The 14,918-nt window shown below is 37.1% G+C and overlaps 1 pseudogene across 1 annotated transcript; it reads left to right on the top strand.

Annotated features, from left to right (window-relative positions):
* Positions 1-1,051: 1,051 nt before the first annotated feature.
* On the top strand, positions 1,052-2,305 carry LOC149815071 (cytidine deaminase 1 pseudogene; annotated as a pseudogene). Its single transcript, XR_016427946.1, has one exon. The product of XR_016427946.1 is annotated as a cytidine deaminase 1 pseudogene (transcript).
* Positions 2,306-14,918: the final 12,613 nt, after the last annotated feature.

Below are 14,918 nucleotides of genomic sequence, written 5' to 3'. Positions count from 1 at the left end.
TAATAAAAAATATATAAAAATAAAAATATAAGATTTTTTTTCATGATAAATAGCCGTTTAAAACGTAAATATCGCGTTTAAATCATGGTATTTATGTTTTTTCATAAATCTCACAATATTTTTGAAAATCTTGCAAGAAATTGCCGTTTTAAGCTTTCAGGCAATTTTTCGTGATATTATAGCGAGATTTTCCCGATATTTGTCACACTGATTCTTTTATCAGCCTAGCTTAAACAGTTAAACTTGCCTAACCATTGTCGTCAGTATGGTTGCAAATCGGTCGATTCGTATTGTATTAGCCAAAAATCGATATGAGACCAAAATGATTCGGTTCATTATTAAAATAATTTATTATTATTTTTTTTAAAATATTTTTGTGGCATGTCATTTTCTGGTTAAAAATTGGCCGATTCGGTTCTATTTGTTTAGAATCAGAACGAGTCTAATACAATTCTGACAGCATTTGTCTGAAGTCAATTGATGGTGAAAATAACAAAAGGGTTCCTGTCCTCTCATATATGATGCCAGGGGATCTATTTTGATCTTGTTGCATCTGAACGGCTAAGATTAGTCTACATCAAAGTTGAGATTGCAGGCTAATCCTAGCCATCGTGTCATATATGGTATCCGTCCTCAGAAAATAATGTGGCTTTCATTAAGTTTTGAGCATCATCCAAACCAATCAGTATCGGTATTGGCCAAACGATTCATCTGTATCGGTCCCCAATACCGATACACAATTGAATCGTTTTTGTATAGGCCAAAAAAAACATTTCAGGTCAATCAGAACGTGACATGTGTTAAAACTATTAAATTAATATTAAAAAATTTTAAAAATTTATTTTTTACTATTTTTATATTTATTAAAAAATAGCCGATTCAGGAGTGATGCGTATCGATACGTATACGCACCGATGCTGACAACATTGATCCAAACAAAGTAGTAAAGTTGGAGTTGGAGCTACACGAGCAAATGGACCAACAAGTCCTTTCAGCCAGTGAGTGGACCTCCACGTCCTTTCCCCACTCCGATAAAAGAGGAAAAAAACAAAAGAAAAAAAAAGAGAGAGGAATTCGCGCATCTCTTCCCCTCCTCCACATCGCCAGGAACAACACAACGCAGCGGCTCGCAATTTCCTCCGATTCCATTATTCTTCTCGCAAATAGCGGGGCTGCGGGGGCGATTCCCTCGCTTCCCACCCTCCTATAAATACCCATATCCAAAGGAAACCATGGCTCCTCCTGCGATCATCCTCACCCACCACAACCACCAAGCCCACCAGAGGATGTCGACCAAGTTCGTGATCGAGCCCGAGGAGGTGGCGTCGATGATGGAGAAGTCGGGGTTCACGTCCCTCCAGCTGCTGGCCTCGCTGGTTCAGCCCGCCAAAGAGAAGGCCCGGCCGCCCATCTCCAACCACCGGGTGGGAGCGGTGGGGCTGGGCTCGACCGGCCGCGTCTTCCTCGGAGTAAACCTCGAGTTCTTGGGGCTTCCGCTGAACCAGTCGGTCCACGCCGAGCAGTTCCTGGTAGCGAACGCCGCCCTCCACGGCGAGACCGCCATCACCCACATCGCCGTCTCCTCCGCCCCCTGCGGCCACTGCCGCCAGTTCCTCCAGGAGATCCGCTCCGCCCCCGACATCAACGTCCTCATCGCCCGCCGCGACTCCGGTCCCGACGCCGACGATTCCTTCCACCCCGTCTCCCATTTCCTCCCCCACCGCTTCTCCCCCCACGACCTCCTCCACCGAGACGTCCCCCTCCTCTTCGAGAACCGCAACAACCGGCTCGCCCTCATCTCGGACGCCGACGAACCCGATCGCGAGCTTGTAGACTCGGCGTTGGGGGCCGCGAACCGGTCGCACGCGCCGTACAGCGGGTGCCCGTCGGGGCTGGCGCTCAGGGACCTGGAGGGGACGGTGTACTCCGGGTCGTACATCGAATCGGCCGCGTACAACCCGAGTCTCCACCCGCTTCAGGCAGCGCTGGTGGCCTTCGTGGCTGGGGGCGGCGGCGGGTACGAGGAGATCGAGCGGGCGGTGCTGGTGGAGATGAAGGGGGCGGTGGTTGCGCAGGAAGGCGTGTCCAGGTTGGTGCTGGCCAGCGTCGCGCCGAGCTGCTCTTTTTCCGCCTTTCATTGTCAGCCCCAAACCAATTTGGGGGACGCTCCGAGCCACAAGTGAACAAGTGTTGCTGATTCCTTTTCCCCCTCTTTCTTTTTTGTTGTTATTATTATTATTATTATATCTGTTAATGCTATATTATAATACTATAATATTGTTGCTGTTGCTGTTGCAGCAAGCCTGTTAAGCTGCTTCTCTCGCTTTTGTTTTTTCTCTTCTTTTTTTTTTTGTGTGTGTTGTGGGGGGTATAAGTGTAAGTCCATCCCGGCACGGGGATATATTTTAACCTCCATCCCCGTTTCCATCCCCGCACGGAGATATATTTTAACCTTCATCCCCGCCTCCATCCCTGTTTCATGCCCTTTATCCCTGATACAAACGGGGCGAGGCGAGGCGGGGCGGGGCGGGGTCCTATGTTGTCCCCCGGTCCACTGCCATCCCTAAGTAAGGTGTTCTCTTAAAAGTGACATTTGCTACTCCAGATAAAAATGGGAACGGCAACTTAGCTTGTGGGATACAATCAACCCTGCATCTCTCATGATTTTTTTCTATTACCGTTTGCACTAAGGCAATCGACTACCATGACTCATGACTAGGGGTGAACAATGGGTCGGGCCAACAGCTCAATTCAAGTCAGACTATTAGCAAAGGCTCTGCCTATGGCCTGCCATTGGCCTATTGGGCGGGCCGGGTCAGGTTGAACTTGTTTTTTTTTTTTTCAAATTCACATCCGTAATGGCAGCTGACTTAAAAGTTTCAAATAAAAATACAAAATAAAAAATACCAAACCACCTATCACTAAAGATAAGCATGCATGATTGGTGGGGTCACCATTGTTCTCCAATTTGCCTTGCTCTTTCTTTATAAAAATGTCAACAAATTTGAAAGCTCAGAAGAGGATAAATCATAAATGCATTAACAAGTAGCAAGATTTTAACAAAATAAATTATATTAATAAAATTATCGAAAAATAATACTAAGTCTGACTATGAGTATCAAATTCTCTTATCTCACCTAGCTATATAAGTATGAACCATCATCCTCCAATGAGTGTGTCATCAAACTACATATAATAAAAATATAAAAAAAGAATTGCTAATGTTTTGATAATATTAAAGATTGTTATAAAAAAATAATAATATATCATACTACATGAACAATTTTAAATAAATGCATTACCTTGCACTCAACTTTCATTCAACTTTGAGTGCATATCAATGCTTGAACCACTTTTGGGTTCAATGAACATCAAGCATCACTAAGCACCCTCTCATCAGTGCTAAATGCGGATTCAGATGGCACTGATGAAATAAAAATAGGGAAAAATGTCTCGTGCTATTTTTTAGAGGATGAGGTATTTGTCTGAACTCATCTTCCACCACTTCAAAATGTCGAACTGCTCAATTCCTTTTCCTTTTTTCTTTGGCGCCAATGGATCTTTTAAATACAATGCTACCTATGATTTCATGGATTGACTAATCTCATTTTGCTTACAATATTCAACCAGACCAGCTACATGATCATCCTCATTAATCACATCACCATTCTATAGTATCACTATTTGTTTCATACTCAACATATAAGTGATCTAATGCACCCTTCATAAATTGAACATGTTATTTACCATCCCACTTATACATTATTTGATATATGTATTCCATAAATAAGAACTTGAAGTGATGATACAACACCACAACAAGTGCCAAATATTCATTTATTTTATTTCAATACATGTCAAAAAAATTCTATATTCTCGTTCGAAACAAATGTGCAACTTGCATGTTTCATGAAGAAAAAAAATGAGTTGCCACATGATTGAATCCCAAAACAACAAGTGTAATATGATAAAATACTTTTAAAATTTTGCAAAGCTTTTCAACCACATCTCTGAATACAAAGATGAAAAATCCTTAAATTCATAAGAATCTTTATACTTCAACCACATGAGTACTTTATATTATATAACACATTCTAACATAAAAAAAAGGTAGAATTTCATCTAGTATCAACGTCATAACATAATTTCCTTGTTACGTGAATCTTTACCTTCTCTGCAGCTTTTTAAAATAAAATTCATCATTTTTCTGACCTCTTATAATGCTTAACTACAATGTGAAACTCTTCAACTATGTGCCTTACTTCTTTTAAACCATCTTTGACAATGAGATTAATAATGTGAGCAATACCACAAATATGATTTTTTTTTTCAAAACAATCAAATATTTACCTCTTATTGTCTCTCTCAAATCCACTACAATACAATCATTTACACTTATATTATCTATATAGTTAAACTCATTAACTTTGATTTAATGCCCCAATATATGAAAGATTCTTTCAAACATACATAGTGTCATGTTAGCAACATTGTGCGTTGACGAAATTTGAGAAAAACTTTAAATCATACTTTTCAACATATAATTGTTATCAATAAAATGTGCAATCAAGCATAAATAACTCATATTCTAACCAAATGGCAAAGTATCACAGGTTTCTCTTGTAATGGTTCTCGAAGAAACAAGAACGTAATCGTGATTGCACAATTGAAGTAATCGTGATTGCACGATTGAAATACTTTGTACATACTTTAATATTCTACAATACTTAAAAGAAGTTCATGCATAATAATAGCAGCAGTATTTAATTTTATAATATACTCTATGGTAAATTTAGAAGTTATCGACAAAGTGCTCTTTTTAGAAAGTGAAAATTTTTGTTGGCTTGCTTTTTGTTGTTTAGCCAATTTATTCTCGCAAGACTCCAAATGCCTCTTTATATTATTGGTCTCGTTTGCACTAACAACACTACGATTCTTCTCACAAGTAAAGTACTTAGCTATTACATTTTTTTTATCAAAGTTCTTTGCACAATTTTCTCATACTTTCAAAGTTCTCATTTTTTATGCACTTGGTTTGCTAGAGCTGCCAACTACTTCAATAGCAACTTAATTGATTTTTCTACATCAAAATAAATAATCAAAATATATTAGATCAAGTTTATTACCGGATATGATCAAGCCCACTTTTTCAGTTTACCACAAGTTGTTACAAATACAAATGATACACAGGATCATTTGTTCAGCTCAGTCAGCTAATCCCAATCCATTCAAAAACCATGGCAGCTTGAATAACAAGCAGGATCAATCAATCAACTCATCACACACTACAAAAATTCTATTAGAAGAATAAAACGGTTGGCCGAAAGTCAGTAAAGAAAATATTATCTGTAACTGTGGTGATGATGTAAACAAAAGAAAACGATAACCTGAATTTTTTTTTTACTGTAGATGTTGGTCAAGAGTGTTGAACCTCATATTTGTTGTGTTTCTTTCTCTCCTCTCTCTCTTTCCTCGTTTAAAGTTAACTTGAGCTTCTTATATATTTATATTGAAAAAAATAATAATCAAAACTTACTTACCACTTTGATGAGTTTGATTATTGGATGTCATTATTACAATACTTAATCTCACTAAAATAGCTCGATAATACCAAAAAACTGAAAAAAAAAGTGAATGAAAAAAAAAACATGTTAAAAATCAAAACATGAGTACAATTGTCAAAGCCAATAAAACTAGATAAAATACTTGACAAGACATGCAAAGACACGTTTTTCAAGCTTAAGTCTACCTAACAAACCAGATGATTGAGAAGTGCACAAGATTAGAGGTAAAAAACTGAAAAATGAACACACACACACACACACACACACACACACACACACACATATATATATATATATATATATATATGTGTGTGTGTGTGTGTATATATATATATATATATATATATATATATATATATATATATATATATATATATATATATATATGTGTGTGTGTGTGTGTGTGTGTGTGTGCTTTTAACCATATTTTGTTCGTTAGTCTTTTTTTTATTTAAAATTTTTAAGTATATTTATGTTTCATCAAGGTTTCTCTGAAAATTACCAGGAAAAACGGAAGACTTGAGAATTTCATGGCTGACAAATTGCCGTTTAAAACTGTTGTCCCAAATACCAATGAGTAAACCATCACCACTTTCAGACTTGTACAAACCTAAAAACAACATACCCACGAGAATCATGCAGTCTTGGATAAAAAACTTGGTTTTTATCATTGGTTCCCAAACATCCACTCCAAGTAGTTGAAAAAATAATGCAACGTCATATGTAAAATGAAAATTAAAAAAAATCGGTCCAACTATGTCTTCTAGAACAGGCACATATTGCCCCACAATGCAATAATGGTCACGGAAGAAAGATAGAGGGGAAACACCGGATCAGTCACCTGCGATCGACGATAGCCAGTCACCGGCGAGACTACAACAGCCGTGGTCCACGGGCGGGAAGGGAAGGGGAAAAGGGAGTTGTGAAAGGCCCTCAAGCCATGAGACCACAGTAGTCGCGGGACACGAAGGGGAATGGCATAGTTTCGCAGTCTTCCGTCGCCGGCGAGACCACAGCAGCCACAGCCCGCGGGCGGGAAGGGAATGGGTGAAGGGCACTGTGAAAACTGAAACCCTATCTGAGTCGTGACCCCTCTAACATAAAAACTAAAAAGTAAGAAAAAAGATAAAAAAAATGACGGCCTGGACCAGCTGGGCTATGTCGGCCCAGTTCAGGCTGTTTTGGCTGACCCGAAACCCATTTTATAGGTCCAAGACTTACCCATGATTGGCTTGGCAGGGTTGCCCAGCCACTTCTAACCATGACACAGTTACCCTGAGCAGCCCCCACAAAGAAAAGAAAACAATTTTGATACAAGAGTGAAAAGAAGAAAAAAAGTCTACACCAACCAAGTCATGCCAAGTCACACTAAAACTAAGGGATCTTTCAGGGTATATCTAGACCTAGGTTGGGATCTTTTAGGGTATATCTAGACCTAGGTTGGGCAGGTCTTCAAGCAGAGGGGTGGGCATGGGTGGGCGGTCGCCCACCCCAGAATTTGAAACCGAGTCGAAATATGATACAACTCGGGTCTTCTTCTTCATTCTGCACGATTTGGTGGTTGCATTCTTTCCTTGCGAATGCTTATCGAAGGAGATCAGAGCAGGGTGGTGTAGGAGTGGAGATCAAGCCTCCCTGCGATACAGAGTACCCTATGGCACCCAGACGCAGGAGACGGTGGACATGGGATGGAGCCAGCCGAGGGAGTTGCTCCGCCTCATGCTGTGGCGATCGAGGACCGTCCCCTTCGAGAGGGAGCTGAGGAGGCACCTCAGTTGGAAGACCTTCGGCTTGCTGCTGGATCACCACCGAGAAGGAGATGGCTCAACTACCGAAACAGGCTTTCGATCTCGATCTATGATCTTCACCACCACGGAGGCTTCGAGCCATTGCACCACCGATAGAGGTCGATCATCACCACCCGAAGTCTGCCCACCCAACGAAAAACTTCTGGCTCCGCCACTGTCCTCAAGATCACAACATTTAACATGCCTCATAATGACTCGCTCTTAAAGCTTTGCACGGACCCACCGCTTCATGCACCCATTAATGTCCAAAACATTGGGATAGTTGTTTGGGCTAGGTGGCACACTATGGTTCAAAATGACCTTTGACTGGCTGGTCAACCTCTCAAATCATTTTTGGTATTAAATCTCCTTTAAGATGATTTTTAAATATCTTTTAATGAGGTTTTATGAGGTATAGAAAGATAAAAAAAAGTAGTAAAAAAATGGTCAATGTCATGCCAAGACAAAGACCAAACCAAGCCGAATCCAAACTCATTTGATCTTGAGTCATAGAAAAGTGTAGTAATGTCACTAATGTACTTGTAAAATGACATATTTTATGATTTATATTCTTTTTGTATTCTTTTTGTTTGTTTTTTGCTCTAGATTTTTTCTGGTAGTTAATTTCGATTTCACATATTTCTTTTTAGTTTTGAAGTTTTCATGCTAGGATACTGTTATATTTGCTTTCTGTAATTGTTTTTCTTTTTAATCATAAAATTAAAAGAAAAATAAAAAATATTTTCTTGTCAAAATTTTCCTTCCTTACCTTGACAATGTTCGAGAACAATGTCTGTTGGTTGCAGATGCAAGATGTTCCGTGATCTCACTCTCCGTGGAGAAGAGAAAATGGAGATCAGGATTGTTGGGGTTGCCCCTCAAGCTAAGAGCTTTAATTCCTTCCTTTCTGTTTGAAACTTTGAAGAATAAATGGTGATCTTTCTATAGTGTCTTCCTCTTTCTTCTTTTATAAGGGATCACGTTCAGGGGTTTATGGCAATTTGTTGGTCTTGATATTCTTTTGTGGGTGCAGTTATTTTGAAGGGGTTGAGGTGAATAGAGGATGCAAGTGTGGTAGCAACTGCACCTGTAACCCATGCAACTGCAAATGATATACTGATGAAGGGGATGCAACTGTAGCATATGATTGTGTTGTGTATCACTGTGAGTGATATAGTTACGAGTGTTGTTGGGTATAATAATTGGCCAAAGGGTGTTCTCTGGTGCTCCATGTAGTGGCCAAAACGATGTGCTTTTTCTTCTTCCCTTTCTAGAATTTTATCTGGATCGTTTCATATGCACATAAGATGGTCTGTAGAGGTCACCTAGTGCATGTTGGTACTTGAGAAGATATTAGAAAAAGAAAAAGTCTTTTTTTAATATTTTTTACATGGTGTTTGTGATCATATTGGTTTCAACTATTTGGTGAGAGCAATGCAATAGTAGTACAATGATGTATATGTTGGGATTTTGAGTACCCAAGTAACTTTGAGTAAAGTGGTTCAACCAATAAGGAAAAGTAGGAAAGAGGTAAGGCAAATATAGCTTAGGGGAATGCACACTTAGACTCTCACACTCACATACACTCAAGCAAGGATGCCAAGGAGGGACTCACTTTGAAGAGGCACACACACTCACATGCACTCAAGAAATTTGCTTCTTGGCTTGATGCTTCAAGAAGAGTACAAAAGGGGTTTATATAGGATTCAAGAGAGCAAGAAGATATAGTTGTTCCTCCCTATTTTTGGAGTGTGGCACATCATCCCAAGAGCCCCCATTGGGAACTCAACGACACTTATCTAGAAATTCAAAAGAGAGTGAGAGAGCTTCGATGACTTATCCAACTTTAGTATGTGGGGTTACTGTCTTACATGAAAGTAGAAAAATCACTTTGGATTTTGTTCCTTACAAATTAAGTATTTTAACACCCCCCTTAATTTGTAATTCTCAAAATGGATCTGAAATTCTCAAACTTATATGCGGGTAATGGTTTTGCGAACATATTTGTTGTTTGTTCGTTGCTTGGAACAAACTCTTGCAAAATTTCTTCTTTCTCGACTAATTCTCTGATAAAATGGTGGTGAATCTCAGTGTGCTTCAATTGTAACACCTGCGACTTTGATTTAGTTTAACTTTTAAATTAAAGTAAAATTTACTTTAAATTCAAGTTAAAATCAAGTTAAATTCAGGCAAAATTCAAGAGTTTAAGTTGAACTAAGACTCTAGTTAGATTCATGTGTAGATCTCATTGGATATCTGATTCAGCGATTTTGGATTTTAGTTGGTTCAAAAAATATAATTTTTCAAGTTGACTGACCTTTATTTTGGTTTTTTCACCTTGGATAAGGTTTTGAATTTGTTTGTTAAAATTTATTGAGCTGTGTTTTGGACTCAAACCGGGTTCCAAATGAGGCACAAGGGGTCACGACCCGCCCAATGGGGTGCCATGTGTTGATATGGTAGCCCACAGGGGTTAGAAGTGACTCAGGGTTTGTATAGATCCTGAATGAGTCATATTCAGATCCAAACCTAAGTTTTAGATCCAAATATTATTTGGATTTCATGTTTAGATATGAATCTTTAATTTAAGTTTTGGATTTGAATTCTTATTTGATTCCTGGATCAAACCAACTGATACAGACTGGGATTTGTGCATCCAGATTATTTAGATATAGACCCACATGGGGCGCCACCTAGGTGGGAACCCCTTTTTTTCTAGAGACCTCAATAAGAACATCTCTATTTAATAAATTAATTAATTAGTTAATCATAAAGGGTTCTAGAGAGGGTAGGACATCCTCCCGCCCTAATGGATCCTATGGTAGTTATTTGGTTAGAGTATTATTTCAGAAGGATTCTTAAGAGTCCTTAGGAAGTCAAAAGTCTATTAGAAAAGGTTGTATAGAGTTAGAAGACTCTTGAGAGCTTTCTAGGTAGGACATCCCACCTAGGAGCTAGTTGAGATAGAGATCTATATCAATTAGAGATTAGAGAGACCAATAAGAGGGGACACCCCCTTTATTGTGGCTATTTAAGCCTTCTCTCTCCCAAATCCTCTACACTTCTTCTATCTTCTTTTTTCTTGTTTTTTTTTCAATCTTTTTCTTTTTCTTTCTTCTTTATTCTTGAAGCTTTTTCAGCAGCCATTGAAGCTACTCCATGGTCTGAAGATGGGAGATGAAGGCTATAGTTCATTTGAGAACCTGATTAAAGTAAGTATATCAATCACGTAGACATAGATCTATCCAAATGCATGAGATATGCGTAAGATCGATTTTCATATCTGAACCAATGCAGATTGGACCTAGAAATGCCTTTTTAATACTACTTTTTAATTTAGAAAACTTGTTTTTGGTGGATCCATATCATCACGGAATTAACAAAAAAATTTATTTTCAAAACAGGATTATTTTTTGTTTCTAATATAAAAAATGATTTGGGAAGGTTTGTTTTCTGGTTATTTGTTAGATCTTATTTATTTTAAGATGATTAGGTGTTAATATTGGATTATATTTCTAAAAGTTTTGAAAATTCAATATATGCTTGAATCTATGTTCTTGTATGCCAAACCATCTTTGAAGGAAGGTTTAGCAAAAAATATTTTAGGGTTTTGATGTTTTATGATAAAGAAAGGTCAATCTGAGATGCATGGTAGTTTAATCCATGTTTAGTATGATTAATCAGCATGTTATTCCATAAACAAACCATGATTTGATGTTGTTTGAGGTTTCTTATGATTCTTGAATAGATGAATTTTATTTGAGATATTTCATAAAGATATTGTGATTCTTGGATGATAAATAATGTTTTAACAAAGTTTAGCAAAAATATGTTTAAAAAAGTATTGTATGATGCTATAAATATGACTAGAGCATTGAAAATCGTGATTGAATGGATTATAACATGATTCTTAATCTTGCTTAATGGATATTTCATGAGTGTAAAATCTTGGATATTCTATCTTCATTTTTAGTTCCGACCAATTTTAAAAAAAATCAATATCTTTGTGAAAATGAAGTCAATAAATAAAAAATAATAATGGAGTGTTCTATAGAATCTTGTTTTGTTCCATTTGATTCAGTTTTGAGGTTGAAACGTCTATTGCTACAAAGCACAGGCTTACTGCCCTATCATAAGGACTATTCTGACCAGAGATTTTGAAAGCTATAAAAAACTATCCAAACTGATCGAAATAAATTGTAAAAAGTTTGGATGAAAGCTAACACATATAAGAAGATCCTATAAAAAGGTTTTTGTCAAAACATTTTTAAGTAAATCTTGGAAATTTTCTCAATCTGAGATGAATTTCTGTAGTTGACAAGATATGTCTTATATTTTTCCTAAACATGGTTCAGTCTCAAAATTTTCATAATTTTATTACAATTGTTTTGCGATTCTGTTTCTTGGACTGTGTTTTTTAGATGTTGGGTCAGTCCCAATTAAATTTTGAGAGCGAAATTCAGTTCTTGTGATTTTTGATGAATTTTTCAAAATCGGGATAACAAGGATCTAAACTATACAATATGACATGTTTTGGTGTCTAGATGTTTTCTACTCTGGGCAACATGATTATTGAAGATTAAATTGAAATTTGGTTTGATAAGCATGTTAACTAAATGCATTCCATGTTAATTCTTGATTGATGACCATTCATATGACAAGTATGTTAATGAGCATTATGCATCATAAGTTATGATCAATGGAAAATAATTTGTTACACATGTTGTTGCCTTTATGTATGCACGTGGACATATGATATGTTATATGCATGATTATAGAGATGTGTGATATAAGCATGAATATGGCTCAGTTGTGAGCCTGGGTTTGGTGGAACCCATGGGTGCTTGTGGAGCACCAAAGAAAGAAAATATTGAATATTCATGCACATAATCACATAATTGCCTAAAAAAGGTCGTGCTCAAGGTCACCCAGTGATGAGATATGAACTATGAGATGTTTGAATAGGTTAGAACAACCTTGTGTTATGAAATCTCTTTATGTGGAGATTGGGCTACACATGAAATTAATTGATGAGCTTAATAATTAAATAACACCCATGACCCATTCAAACCTGGGACCACTTTAGAGAGATTAGTGATACACATGACCAGTTGACCATTGTTGCTTTCGAAAGTGAAACATCTTCATTGGTCCCCAGTCTCCAGTCATAGGGGGTCGGACTACCTCATGTCTTAGGTGGTATGTCCTAAATCTCTGTAGAGTAGGAATTGATTTCGTATGGACCACAAAGATATTCTTTCGATTACAGACCACTCCAGTGGAAACTCTGTGGGAGTTCACAGACTCTTTCAATTGATGACATTTAGAGGTTAGGATGTAACACCTGCGATTTTAATTTAGTTTAACTTTTAAATTTAAGCAAAATTCAAGAGTTTAAGTTGAACTATGACTCTAGTTAGATCCGTTATAAGCCATAGATCTTGTTGGAGATCTAATTCAACTATTTTGGAGTTTGGTTGGTTCAAAAAATATAAATTTTAAAATTAACCGACCTCTATTTTGGATTTTTCAGCTTGGATAAGGTTCTAAATTTGTTTGTTTAAAATTTATGGATAAGGTTCTAAATTTGTTTGTTTAAAATTTATCGATATGTGTTTTGGACTCAAACCAGGTTTCAGGTGAGGCACAAGGGGTCATGACCAGCCCAATGGGGTGCCATATGCTGATATGGTGGCCCACAGGGGTTCAGGGGTGACTCAGGGTTTGTATGGATCCTGAATGAGTCATATTTAGATCCAAACCTATGTTTTGGATTCAAATTTTATTTGGATTTTATGTTTAGATATGAATATTTAATTTAAGTTTTAGATTTGAATTCTTATTTGGTTCCTAGATCCAACCCAACTAGGATTGGATACAAATCAGAATTTGGGGATCCAGATTATTTGGATATGGACCCAAGTGGGGTGCCGCCTAAGTAGGACTCACTTTGTTTTTTTAGAGACATCATGAAGAGGATCTCTAATTAATTAATTAATTAATTAATTAATCATAAAGGGTTCTATAGAGGGTGAATTCCCATCCCCTAGTGGACCCCATGGTAGTTATTTGGTTAGAGTATTGTTTCAAAAGAACTCTTAAGAGTCCTTAAGAAGTTGAAAGTCTATTAGAAGAGGTTGTTGTATAAAGTTAGAAGACTCTTAGGAGAGCCTTCTAGGTGGGACGTGTAACACCCCAATTTTTAAATCTTGAAAAATGATGATTTTTTTAAACCCTTTTAAATACTTTTACAAAATAACAACAAAAAAACTTATTGGGTCTAAAACTTGGCGTGCTACTTTTTGTATTCATAACCATACAATCATGGAATTAAAAAATCAAGCATTCATGAAATAAATTAAATATCCACAATCGTTCATAATTAATTATATTCATCCAATTGTAAATAAATTGACATAAAATATCAGAGTCTCAAAAACTTTGGAGGTGTGGAAAAGATATGGTTGGGTCCTCGTCGCAACCTCTCGCCATCACATGTAAGTTCTACTCACTTCCTGAAAAATATTAAAACTAAAGGAGCCAGACATATAATGTCTTAGTAGGGTAGACTATACTAAATATGTAAAACAGAAATGCGAAAGCAGAAATTACATCTAACTTTTCATAATTGATCAAATTGAATCTAAATAATTGAACATGCATCTCAATATTTCAAGTAAGCATATCAATTGCAAAAACAATCAAATATGTAACATTCATTTCAACTTAAGCAGGTAAAATGCATGAATAATTAAAAATGCGCGTACTTATCATTGTAAAAGTCATTCATATGTATGAACCAATTCTTATCTTTAATTATATTTTATTTCTTAAATGATGCATGTTATGCCTAACTAATGCACATACATTTAAGTTTCATTTCTTAGTCCCGTCGGTACAAACACAGGCAGACACCTGGATCAGGGCCATGGCACATGCGGTATTTTCATATAGGGATGACTTTAACCTGGTTGGGCACCTTTCACCAGTCCCGGGTAAGGGACGACAAAAGCAAGAGACTCCCGACACCTCCATCTTGATGCATCAGAATTTCACTCATGAGTTTCTTCTCCCTATGTTATGGTCTAATGCAAAGGGTTTTCTTATCTTCGTGGGTATGGTGGAACAACCTTCCGTGTTCAAAACAGAGTTTCATGAAGCCGGATGTACCGCTTGCCCTCTTCTTGCAAGCCCTTATTTTAATGTTGCATGTTTCACTTATTTAATTTAATGTCTTACATGCAACATCATGATTGAATCCGTTATGAGGATTCAACCACTTTTAAAGCAATGGGTGCATTCATTAGAACTTAGCATTCAGTAATACATTCATTCTCATGCTTTGCGAACACATGTGCATGTATATAAGTAATGTGATAGACATTCATAACTTGCATGCATCTATACAAATGCATCATCATCATTATCATAAGAATATGCATAAATATACAGCAGAAACCATTAAAGCATTTACGCTAAAATACCCAAGTTGAACCTTTCGGTCCCTTACTTGGCGCGTAGTCACATAGGCACACATACCTCATTAATTAAACATGTATTCATGCCT

The sequence above is a fragment of the Nuphar pumila genome, chromosome 15 (genome assembly GCF_984573655.1).
Source record: "Nuphar pumila chromosome 15, dmNupPumi1.hap1.1, whole genome shotgun sequence".
In the NCBI taxonomy this organism is placed as follows: Eukaryota; Viridiplantae; Streptophyta; class Magnoliopsida; order Nymphaeales; family Nymphaeaceae; genus Nuphar; species Nuphar pumila.
This window is presented reverse-complemented; position numbering and strand designations above follow the sequence as displayed.